Source organism: Polistes fuscatus, unplaced genomic scaffold (assembly GCF_010416935.1).
Source record: "Polistes fuscatus isolate 324 unplaced genomic scaffold, CU_Pfus_HIC Scaffold8, whole genome shotgun sequence".
Classification (NCBI taxonomy): Eukaryota; Metazoa; Arthropoda; class Insecta; order Hymenoptera; family Vespidae; genus Polistes; species Polistes fuscatus.
Window position 1 is genome coordinate 4,381,769 of NW_025113162.1, and position 12,961 is coordinate 4,394,729.

Here is a 12,961-nt window from a genome sequence, read left to right on the forward strand (position 1 = left end):
TCTACGAGCTATTTGTAGTGTAGTCTGAATAAATAGAGTTAAAAAGAGATAGACAACTTATCTCGGTCTTTTTAAAAGGCCCGATTTTTATCGGGAAAGTGCAAATTACGCGCAATCACGCACGCATTACGCAAGGTAGCAGGTAAATAAACACATATACGTGCGTAGATGATGCGCATGCGCAGTACATTATTTTCCTCTTCTCGTCCTTCCCATTCTTGGCCCTTATCCTTCTGACGCAACTGTCCTCCCCCTCATCCTGTTTTTCTTTTTCTTCTTCTTCTCTACTTTACTCTCTTGGTTGGCTCACATAATCATTACACGTTGGCAAAAAAGGGAGCACGGTAGTGCCTTCGGGTGTGCCCTACCTCGACGTTACTAGTGCCGACAGAAAAGCGTATTACGGGTTTCATAAATTGTAGGGTGAACCCCCGAGAGTAATCTTAAATAACGAGGATGAAAACGGCCTTTAGCCGAAGTCAGGACTCTCGTGACGCTTATTCCGCGTTAGGACCTACTACTATTCCTTATTATTACGTAACTTTTTTTCTCTCTCTCCCTCTCTCTCTCTCCCTTTCCCTTTTCCTTTTCATTTCTTACATTTTCCTCTCTATTCTTTCTTTAACGTTGAAAGCGTCACGAGGATAATGTTACGTTAAAATTAACGTTGTAGTCGCAGGATAGTAATCGAGGTGCTGCTATCTACAAGCGAAAATGCACTTCTTTCAAAAGATCTCAGATTACGAAAAAGAGTAACATGAAAAATAAGAGAACGTAATGTAGATGATGAACCTAAATGTTCTCCTTGCCAAGACGATGATCGTGTTTTAATGGGTCACCCGATACATCAGGCACACGTGACTTGGCACCATTCCGTAGGAAGTTGTTCGAGATATCGATTTGTGTTCAATGAGTATGTTCTCACTATAGTGTCAAAAAATATCTATCTTCTCGTGTTTGGATGAATTTCTTTTTAATAAAACTAAACAACTCGATTTGTTTCGTAATATATTATTCGATAAATAAAGTTTGTAAGAGAAACACCCGGTGCATGAAACATCGACGCACTGATCCACTGACCTATATATATAATTTCTCGAAAAACACGTGCTCGACGTTGAGAAGAGGTAACGAAAAACCGACCGTCTACGATGTTTCATATACGTGAACGCCGACGACCTATTTTTAATATCGTGAAAAAGAACTGTACAATTTCCGTATATGTTTATTATTGACTGACCCAGATAAATAAATATTTAATTAACTCGTAATAATACTAATATTATTTCATTTATTATTTCGCAATATAATAGTAACGAATTCTATCGCATTGATTTTATTTACTTGATAAATATTAATTTTGAAAACAAAACAATGCCATTTAATTATAAATTTGAACGAAACATCCACACGAGCACACTTGGCACGAATCACGAATCGGCATTGCTTTGATAAAATAAAAATAAAAAGTTTTTAAAAATTATCGAATGAAATTTGACGATACGTGATGTTTCATACGAATGAAAGAAGTAAGAAAGTGGAAATAAGACTCAATATTCTCAAGTCAATTTTCAAGTCGAATTAAACGTAAAATGTACCTCTACTCTCTACTATCTTAAAATATCTTGGAAATGTTCTTCTTGATACATAAGATTTAAATTCGACAAAAGTCTTCTCTTTTAAGACCTCAAGAATCTCTTCGAACGACGCGCTTCGAGAAGCAAATTGAAATGATCGTAAGAGGGGGCACAATTTTCTCAAGTATTCTCGGTGAAAGCTCGTCACGAGGAGATTTTGCGGGTTACTGGTTAGGAAAAGAAATTGTCTGTTTCAAATTTAGAGAAGTAGACGAGGTAGATGATACAAGGAACGACGGAACGATGAGTTTAATTCGTCGACGAGACTTCCTTCCAGAGAAACGTACGCGGAGAACGTTGGCTGTTATCGTCTGATGCGAGTATCGACCGAGAAGTAGAATGGCGGACAGAGAGGAAAAAAGGGGAAGGAAAGAAAGAAAGAAAGAAAGAAAGAGACAAAATAACGGGAGTAGCGGAAAAAGGAGGGAAAAGAACGAAAGAAAACAAGATTTTCCTTCCCTTCTGCAGACGAAGCCATTCCTTATTTTGGAAGCTCGACATATGCGCCTGCACGCGGTCACGTATAGCATACTATACTTTCTACCCGAACTCCTGAGAAATTTTTCCAAAGTGTCCTTTCATCGCATAGGTGGAAAGATGGAGAACGTTTGACGAAGTAAAAATAACATACAAACTATTCGAAATTACAAATATATATATATTGTAAAATAAAATTGAAAAAAAATTGATATTTTATCTAATTCATCGTATTACGTTGAAATAGCTTATTATCATTTAATAATTGCAAATTGTTATTATATCACGACCGGAAAAACCCGATAAGTGTTAACTGAAAAATAAATAACGTATCTTTGAAGGATAAGAATGAGAATAAAAGATAACAAGGCATTTAAACGATCGATGTATTTTCAAAGGAGGATCTTCAACTGACCAGCATCGGAAGGTTCGCCAACTAAAATTAGTCTGAGCCAATTTCGAAACTTTGGATAGCTTTGACGGTGAAAGTTATTTGAACCGGCGCTAGGCGTTGGCTCGTTCGAGTTGCTGCGAATATCGACCATAAGATGAAAGCATGGGATGAGAAGTTCTACGTAAAAAAGGGAGACCTAGACCCTTCTCTTACTGGCCCTTCCGATTTCCGTCTTCCTTCGAGCGTATTTTCTTTCTTCTTTTCTACCTTCAGACTCTATTTAATCTGACCAAATCTCTTTATCTCCATCATCTCCTTATTCGTTCAAACAAACCATTCAACCATACGATTCGAAAGACCACACATGATCCCTTTTTTTCTATAAATATAATATATAACATTTCAATGTATTAAAAAATAAATCAATCTTTTTCAAATGCAAATAACAAATTTTATATATTAGACGGTAAAATGATTGTACGCGATAATTATTTTTTTTTTCATTTTTCATTCCACTTAGAACATTCCTATTCTTTTTTATAAAAATTTCAATTCGCATAAACATTATTTTTTCATATTATTCTTATTATTCAATAAATAATTCTATTCAATTTATTATAATTCAATTGAAAAAAAAGAGAAAATTTATCAAATGATTTATTTTTTTCGGCTAAAGGTATTGTATCGTATGACTAATGAGTGACTTTACTACTACTATTCGATGAACGTCTGACGAATGTAGGTCTTTATCACTGACGGATACATTGGAATCCTATTCTGACAGAGATATTGTAACATCGTGACATTAATAAAATGTACATAATTTATTTCAGAAAATATTAACAAAGATTGTTTGAAAATGAAGGACACAATCCTGCTGACTTAGAGCAACAGCAGGGATGTTTCATTAAAACGAATCCAAACTACGTGCGTATATCTCATTCCTAATACGTCTACACTAGGTCGATATTTCACGCGAAATGAAACTTCGTAATACAAACGTTATACGAATCTACACATACAAAATTTTATTAAAATCAAGCTGATATTTCTTTTGTCGAAATAGTCGTCATTAGAAAAAAATAGAAACTGAATAAATAAATTTAAAATATTCTATCAATATTTGAGCTGTAAAAAAAGGTTCAAATAATCTTTCATCCCTTTTCGCAACGAATAGAATCCTATTACATAATGCAGTCGTATATATGTAAACGCATGGCAAAAAAATGTAATATGAGATAATAATTTAAAATGATAATCTGTTCCCTGTGCGTCAGAAAAAATATTATATCATATTTATATAACAAAGAAAAAAGGAAAGAAAAACATATTTTTTATAATTAGTATAAATACTCTTTTATAAAAATGAATTATTATTTATAAAAAGCATTAGACTTTTAACGTTTCATACGGGTTTTTTCTTTATTTTTAATTTATTAATATTCATATTTTATTTCATGATAATATAATTATATAACCTTTCTCTTACATATTTACGTATAATTATATAATGAAAAATTACATACCGTATGATTTATTATATTAAACGAAATATAAACATCAAATACGAAAAATGAAGAATGGAAGATAAATAAGGGTAAAAGAAAAAAGAAAAATAAGGAGAAGAAGAGGTTTTTAATCCAACATGGAAATACGATACACGGGAACGTTTAGCAGGAGCAATGGTGCAGAATAGTAAGCGATTTGTTGGTTGGTCAGAAAAGAGAAAGGTAGTACAATAGTCGTTGCTATGAAACGAAGAGAAGGATGATACTAGGATGCATCCAAGGCAACTAATTTTACAACGACGCTGTCTCGCGTTCTTAATTAACCGTAGTCGACGAGCCGCCATTTCGTGGATGCGTAAGTATATATATATATATATATATATATATATATGTATGTATATACACATACCGTTGAAACTAATTATTTATTGGTCCGTGTGGCGCCGTCGCGAAAGAGAAAGAGAGAAAGAGATATGGTTGAATGGTATTACGAGAAAGGGGCGGGGGCTAAAGGAACGAGTGGGTGGTTTGGTCGCATCTCTCTCGGTTGGTTGCTTCGTTCGTTCGTTCGTTCGTTCGTTCATTCGCTAGAAACGGATGGATGCGCCATATCAAACAGCGAGATTATTAATTAACGCGCAACGTTGAGGAATAGACAGACGGAATAGCATTTCTCCCCCATTCTCTCTCTCTCTCTCTTTTTCTCTCTCTCTATCAGGGTATAATACTCCAAACTGCCAACTATCGAACTGTTTACGCACAATTTATTATCGCGACGCGTGAACTTTCATGCTCAATAAATTTGATCGACTTCAATACTTATTTATTTTTATTTTTCCTCCCAACTCCTCTTCTTCCTCATCTTGTTTTTCCTTTTTTCCTTTTTCTATTCGTCCGTGGCAAAATTCATCGAAATTCTTCGTTACTTCTTAAACTGTATATTCCTTGTAAAATTACCTCATTCTCAATTGTTGGATAAAGAGAATTTATAATATTGTGTATAATTTTTAATTTAATACTTATGTATATTATGTGTATTTATATATACGAGAATCAATTTTTTTTCGTCGATATCAACTTAACATTTAATATTCATTAATAACAATTTTATCGATAGTCATGTCGGGGAGAAAAAATATTTATTTCTTTGACAGGTATTCATATTTTAAAAGGATTTTTTGATTTTTTGATATAACCTCGTAACATCTTTCTATTGCAAAATTAAATTTAAATAAATATTTCCTCTTTTGCTTTTCTTCCATGAGATATACCACCCTTTGTATATTTACGAGAATAAAGCTACGAAAGCATTGCAGAAGAAAGACCGATCCGATGCAAGCTGAACTAGGAAATTCTTCTTTAACAATAAATCACAAGTTTAAAAAAAGAGCAAAAATAACGGAATGATAAATAACGTAGTTAGCTTCCTGATTCTGTAAAGGAGAACGCTTGGACGTTGGTCGAAGCGTAGTAATAAGGGAGTTTCCACTTACGTCAATTAATATACTTCGAAATGTCAGCTCGTTGTTGCTGACAAATTTTCATATCGTCCTATAATTCTTTGACTTATCATCTTTATCAAATTTTTTGTTAAATTATTAAGGAATTTATACCATGACATATTTCCTACTCAAACTAGAAATCACTTTTTTTGTTTTTTTTTTTTTATTTTTGTTTTTTCTAACGAGGGTAAAAAAACTATTCTTATTTCGCTTATTAATCCTCAAGAGATTTGATGATTTCCTTTCAAGCGAGAAACAAAAAATATCGATGGATTTGCTATGAATTAAAAGGGCTTTTCGAGCTTGGTACAGACTCGTTGAAAATACTCGCGTTCTCCTTGCATTTTATGCATCTTCCGTGAAAGGTAGAACCGATGTACGAGCTCTTTCAAATGTGATAGAATCCTAGACTTCTATTCGGTTGAATATCCCAGGAATTGCTTCGTATATCGTATTACCATTCTATTTATCTGTGTACGCATTAGAGCCGTAAACGAGACTTGGTATACTAATAGATGCGACTCACCTGAAACAGAGAAAATTGATTCCATCAATTCACTATATTATTCATTATTTTCAAGAATTTGTCTATCCAAATTTCATTTCAATAAAACACGAATAATAATTATTGTATTAGATAAATTATATCAAATTCAATACATATATTAATAATTCGTAATTATGGATACAAAGGAAAATCTCTTAAGAGAAAGTAATTAAATCACGTAAGAAAGATTTGGAAAATTATTTATACATATGAACATTTAATTTGCATAATCGAATGTTGTTGTCGTTATTTTTAGAAATTGTTACTAATAGAACTAGAATTTTTCTTTTCTCTTATTACAAAATTTCAATGCATATTAACAAATAACTAAGCTTACAATGTTTTTTTGACCAGAGGACTATTTATATTTTGTTAATCAACAATTTAACAATAAACAATCATTTAACTGATCTAATTATCTTATTGTAAAAAGCCAATCATGATCTAATCCCGCATCCGTAGGGTCTACAAATTAATAACGCTGATTACGTTCGTCGAGATATCACTATTCAATATGCGATACATGTTACATGTCGTGACATATTGAAACTGGATTTACGATGTTGCTGTTCTCGATAACAGCTAGAAATGTATTCGCTAGGCGAATTACTATGCCAGACGAGACGCATCGCCCCACACAAAAGTTGATTTTCGAGAGCACGTACCATGTCTCTCTTGTGTTATTGATCCTTTCGTTATATTTTATATATTTTTCATTTTACAATAAAAAAAAAAAAACGGAATTTCTTTTTATTAAAATATTTTTCTAAAAAGGTTTACGATGATAAACTCATAGATTGGCTATAAGCTGAAACTTTGACTATATGGTACGAATATTTGATTTTTTATTTATATATACGTTTATTCATCAAATTCTATAATAAAATCCGTTATATTTTTATTTAAAAAGATTTGAAGTGATAGTCAAAGTACTGTGACCATGTCTTGAAGTCAAAGAATCAATAAGATTGATATCAAAGTTAAGATTAATTATACCAACAATTACAAAACAAGTTAAATAGAAATAATTGTTAAACGAAGTATCCTCGAAAAATTGTGATATGTAAGGATCAATAGTCGAGTAAAATCGAGTTTCAAAGAAAAAACTTAAAGAAATATAGAAATCTTCGTTCTTATATTTCTGTCATCGAAATATTATCTATTACTGTTATTGTCGTTAGTGTATTTGCTTTTCCACGAATCTTTGAACAAGTATATGTCACGAAACGACTCGAACACCCGTTAGATTTTAGCTGCTGTCCGTTAATCGTGAACTCCAGTCACGTACTTTCGGGTTCATTCGAGAGTTATCATTACTGCTTTCGTTTTAGAAAAGTCTCTTCGCTGCGACGTATATTTTGGCATGTTCTCGATGACAGAAATGATCTTTTATAGTTTCAGTTGAGATCGATTGAAAAAGTTTGAAATAAAGGAAGATCAAAGCTGTGGGATGAATTTTGACGAACAATCCAAAATCTTCTACCGATCTTTGTTCTATTATTATTATTATTATTATTATATTATCGTAAAATATCACTTATAACAAATAAATCTCGTATATAAATCACTTTCTAAACATTGTTCAAATACCTTCACCTATTTTGACACTTTGACAAAAATTTAATTTAAAAAATTCTATGAGTAAACGCATCAAACGTGTTTTATAATTTCGTTAGTTGATCAAATTTTGTTCGTTTACATTTCGTTTATTAATTATGCTCAAAACAAAATGTTACAATAGTCGATCATTTATTGTTTACGAATTAATCAATATCTCGAAAGAAGGACGTATTCTCTTCGAAAGACAATAAAATTAAATGAAATCTTCTAATGGAGCAGAAGAAGAAGAAAATTACAAGTTTTACGAGATTTAATGGAAAACTTTCGAGGCTATTCTCATGCGATCTGTTTAACGATAATTAGAAACTCGTTTGTTCCGGTTTCTACAAAGATAAGAAAGAAACGATAATGCTTGAAGCGTTGCTATTGCGAATTGAACTTGTTAAACGTTCGTTCGATACTTGACTATCAGAAGTTCAATCGACCCGTAGTTTAAAAAAAAACGAATGATAATCACAGAGAAAAAGAGAAAAGAGAGAGAGAAAGAAACGAAAGAGACGGATGCAAACGCGCTTTGATTCGATTGCGTTGTCGCGAATCGATCGATCGAAGGCTAATTTAAAGTATACTTTCTAAACTTGACGTCCTTGTACAATTGATTCTGTAAAAGAAAAGTTTCTGATATCTATTGTAACAATCTTACGAATTCGTTAGTTGAATACATATTCCGGTTTTATAATGGGGGGAACAAATGTTAACATTAAATATAAATATATTATATAAATAGCTCGTTTACAATTAGACTCGTTTTTTCGATGCATCCGTACACGAATATCTTTGTATTTTCAACTGATAACTAGTCTAATATTTCCTGTCTCCAAATTCCGAAAACAAATGTTTTATATTGAATGTAAGATTCGAACGTACGAAAAATACGCTTGAAGAATGTTATGAATAATAAGTTTATAGATTAAAACCGATCATCGGTGACTCACTCATCACATTCGCAAAGTTTCAACAAATCATACGATAAATGAATTATTTCACTTCTTGTTAACCTTTATATATATAAACAAAAAATTGCATTCCTCTTTTATTTTCTATAAATAAATAAATCGACAAATATATATATAAGTAGAGAGAGAGAGAGAGAGAGAAAGAAAGAATAAAGTTCGAAGTCAGTGGTTGGTGGTTGCTTTTTCACAGAAACGTTCGAATAATACCATTACAACTGGACGGTCGATAAAATCTCGACCGTAATCGAACACGATCCGAGTTAAAAAGAGTTTCGGCGTGATGAGAGGGGTGAGTGGGTGAGGGTGCGGGAGGGTGTATTCAAAGAGGAAAAGAGAGAGAGAAAGAGAGGGGGGGAGTGTGAGATTCTCTTGTTCGTCGGAAAATACGATCCGCAGATGAGATTGTCGCGATCTCGCGCTTTTCCATCAGATCACCGCAAATCGGATTTTTCTTCGTAGGAGTTTCACTATAGCGGTGATGTTAGGTATAGGCAAGTTCTTACTGTTAGCTTTCCTGGCGCGTAACTTTGTACGAAATTTCATCGTACGAAGTAGCCGACTCTACTCTCAACACCGCATTACGCTCCTAACAGGACTACCTGTTGATCTACCTTAGCTAAGAGGAGCGTGTGTGTTTGTGTGTGTGAAAGAAAGAGAACAGGTAACTCGAGTTACCCCTCTTACAACGTATAACTTACGACTAAAGTGTATCCTTTTATTCGACCATTCCTTAACCATCATTCATTTTTTTTTTGTCTTTTTCTTCAACCTCATTCGATCTCTATTCTCGACAATACTGTTGTTGCGTCTCTATCATTTATTTCTTTTTTCAGCAATGATAATTAAACATGATGCATAAACGTATTTCACGATCGGAGACTTTTTCTTTAATAGAAAACTAAAATATTTCAAATGATGGCTTTTGAAAGTTTCCATGTTTTACGGTTCCAAAGAGAATTATTGCAAATTTCCTTAATGGTTCTTTAAATTGTAATCTTTATTAGCGTTCACTTTAAAAGTAGTAATATCGAGTAAATTCGTGTAACTTATTAATCAGATTAGTATCCTAAAAGAAACTTATTAATTTACTTCCAAAGAACTTCTCAAGTTTCCAAAGTAAATGAGAAATTAACGAATAAAACATTTGTAACTTGATATTAAATTAGTCTTTGCTAAATCATCGTATTCTTTTTATGTTTTTTTTTTTGTTAAATATTTGTTTTAACGTAAGTCTAATGAAATGCTATTAACATAGGTAATAAAATTGATCACCTTGATGATCTTTCAAGATTTCTTATGCAACTGAAATGTTTCTTAACGCTAATTTGTTTCTACAAAAAATTAACATCAACATATGTATATACACATACACGCATTATGAAAATAACAAGAATATTAAATGTCAATATAATATGGAGTATTACGAAGTACCACCGCACGAGTTGTGCAACACACAGATGGTAGATGCTGGGAGAACTTCTAAACGGAAAGTATTTTCTGTTCTGTCGAATGACCTTTCGATCGGCACGTTCGTGTTCTCTCTTGCAAAACAATCTCGGTGCGTGCGGCGCCTACGAAACGTCAAATGTCGTTTGCTTTTCCGCCGGATTTCTATATAATTTCAATACTACGTAAAATGATCTATTTACATATATATATACTTTTTCCATTTATCCTATTATCATATTTAATTAATATTTACCAATAGAAAAATATTTTTCTACAATTCGGTTTTGAAGTAAATCGATAATTATTTTTTTTTTTTAACAAACAATAAGAAAATAATTGGATTGAAAGGCCCCTCTCTCCCTCTCCTTCATCTTGTATCTTGTAATTTACATATAAGAGCAAATTAATGTGAAAGATATCTTGAATAAAAACTGGAAGAATTAATGATGCATAATTATGAATGTAAAACTACCTGAAAAAGTTAAACTTCATAAAAAAAAAAAAGGGAAACGATGAAGAAAAGAGATCGAATAATTGTTCAATTTAAAATATAAAAGGTAAGGAATAAGAAAGAAAGAAAGAAAGAAAGAAAGAAAAGAGTAGTATGCTGAAAAGTTATCAATATGAAAAAAGTAACTTATGTTAGTCAAAATCACGAGAATTCCGTTCGGATACCTCGGGCTCTGACTTTACATCCATTGAAGGAAAAGAAGAAGACGAACAAGGAGGAGGAATTAATTAAAAAAGTCGAGTTTCCTTGTTCTTTTGCCGAGTAGGACGATTCGATATTTCTCCTTTTGCGAGGGTTTCGAAGAAATTGTACGAACCGAAAATGAAAGGTCCATAGACATCGAAGAAGAAGAAGAAGAAGAAGAAGAAAAACGAACGAATGAGCGAACGAAAGGAACGAAGAGAAAAAAAAAAGAAAGAGAGAAAGAGAAGGCGGGGCGAGTTGTGTCGACGAGAGAGGAAAAACTGGCAAGTATTGAATTTCTTTGGTAGTAGTAACGTCCACCAAACGAATAGTATTACGAAAGACTTTGTTTAGACAGTATCCTACAGTCAAATAAAATCTTGTTGAAGAAAATGGCGATCTGTAGAATGTGTTAGGAAAGAAGTAGTATATATATATATATAAAATAGACGACGGCCTTTCGAGAAAACTCGCCGACGAGAAATTCACGGGGAAAAGTAAACGACAGGAAGGAGGAAAAAAGAAGAAGGGGAAGAAGAAAAGGAGGAAAAAGAAAATAAAGGGAAAAGAGGAAAAAGAGGGAGAGAGAGAGAAAGTGGGGGTAGAGAAAGGGGAAGAATAAGGCAGGGAGCGAGATGGACGGTCGAAGAAGGAATAAAAGTAAAAGACGGGCAACCGGGTATAAGGGGCAACCGAGAGAACGAACGAACGAATTGACGAGAAGGGGAGAAGAGAAATGAGGAAAGGAGGAGAGAAGTGTAAGGGGTAAGAAGGGGTGATGGTTGGTTGCAGGAGGGTGGAAACGGAGCTCATTTCCAAGCGAGCCCGCGGCAATCCGCAAGCATTTTCCGGGTGATCGACGTTCCCTCGCTTTTCCACACCCACCTTCAACCTTTCTTCATTGATTGCGGGAGCGAGAAAGCGCAAGTGTGTTTGTATATGTGCATGTGTGTTGGGGTGATGAGAGGGGGGGAGGGGTAGAAAGAGAAAGAAGTGCTCTCTCTTATCCACGGTCCACCGAAAAGTCTTTTTCTCGTGACCCTTCGTTCAAAGCATGCCTTTTGCCCTCATTGTGTGTCTTCTCGCTTCTCCTTTCCATCTTTTTTCTTTTTATCTCTCTCTCTCTCTCTCTCTCACTCTCTTACTCTCATCTCGTACATTATTGTGCATCTCACAATACGTTTCTCCGGTAAAGACTTCGACGACTGACTCCCTCGTTATGAATTTGACTAACAGACTTTTTTTTATCTTATCTTTTCTTTTTCTTCTTCTTCTTCTTTCTCTCTATTTCTTTCTCCATAGTGTTATCTTGCACTTCCTCGAAAAAACTAAGGGAACAAAAACAAGAAAGGAAAAGGAAAAAAAAATAGGAATTATTAACCGGCCGACGCAAACGATAACCTTGCTCGACATTTCAGAAATATTCAACGTTCGATAACGTATGGTACGAATGGATAAAATTCAAATTTAAAGAGAGAGAGAGAGAGACAGAAAAAGAAATAAATCTTTATAAAAAAATGAACTTGTGCTTGCTGACCGATCGATTAAACAACGATATATATGTATATATATATATATATATTACTTTTTAAACGAAGAGAATACGAAAAGATAAACAAAAGAATAAAATCGATTCCAGGATTTCCGTATTTCGTTGAATATCGTTTACTATCAGGCCTTGACATTGACGATAAACGAGTGCACATCGTTCAATGAAAAATTCATTTCCTACTGGAACCCAGAATTATATCTTTCAGTTTCAATGCGCTTGTCTCTGTCCGATCGGCTGCTTTTATTTGACCGTTCGTTCGCTTGGCTTCGTCGCTTCTTGGCAAACAAAACGCGAGGGGGAAGGTCTGCAAACTCATCTCTCCCGATGAAAGAGAAATATCTGAAAATTTATTTTTCTCCTCTTGTTTTTTTCTCGTTTTCTTCTTCTTCTTTTCCTTTTTAGGCGTATTCCTTTCGCGCGGTAAATCGTTTTTGTTCGATCGAGAGTATCGATGAAATATAAAAATAAAAAGGAACATAAGGAAAGACAGAAAAAAAAAGAATAGAATAAAATTCACGCTTTCGATTTAATCGGGAGTTATAAAAAAATAAAAATCGCTCGCGTACCCCTAATTAAAATAATCAAATAATTAAATTTAATATAATAACTCTATTAAACAAAAAAG

At 33.4% G+C, this 12,961-nt stretch overlaps 1 protein-coding gene and 1 long non-coding RNA gene across 4 annotated transcripts in view; both read right to left on the reverse strand.

Moving 5' to 3' along the window:
* LOC122524951 (furin-like protease 1) overlaps window positions 1-12,961 on the reverse strand; it is a 181,234-nt gene that overhangs the window by 76,617 nt on the left and 91,656 nt on the right. The window lies entirely within an intron of this gene.
* The window catches only part of LOC122524958, a 35,605-nt gene continuing 27,911 nt past the window's right edge, over window positions 5,268-12,961 (reverse strand). Inside the window, exon 3 of the long non-coding RNA XR_006305674.1 lies at window positions 5,268-6,044. This is a non-coding gene — a long non-coding RNA (uncharacterized LOC122524958). The remainder of the gene's footprint in view (window positions 6,045-12,961) is intronic.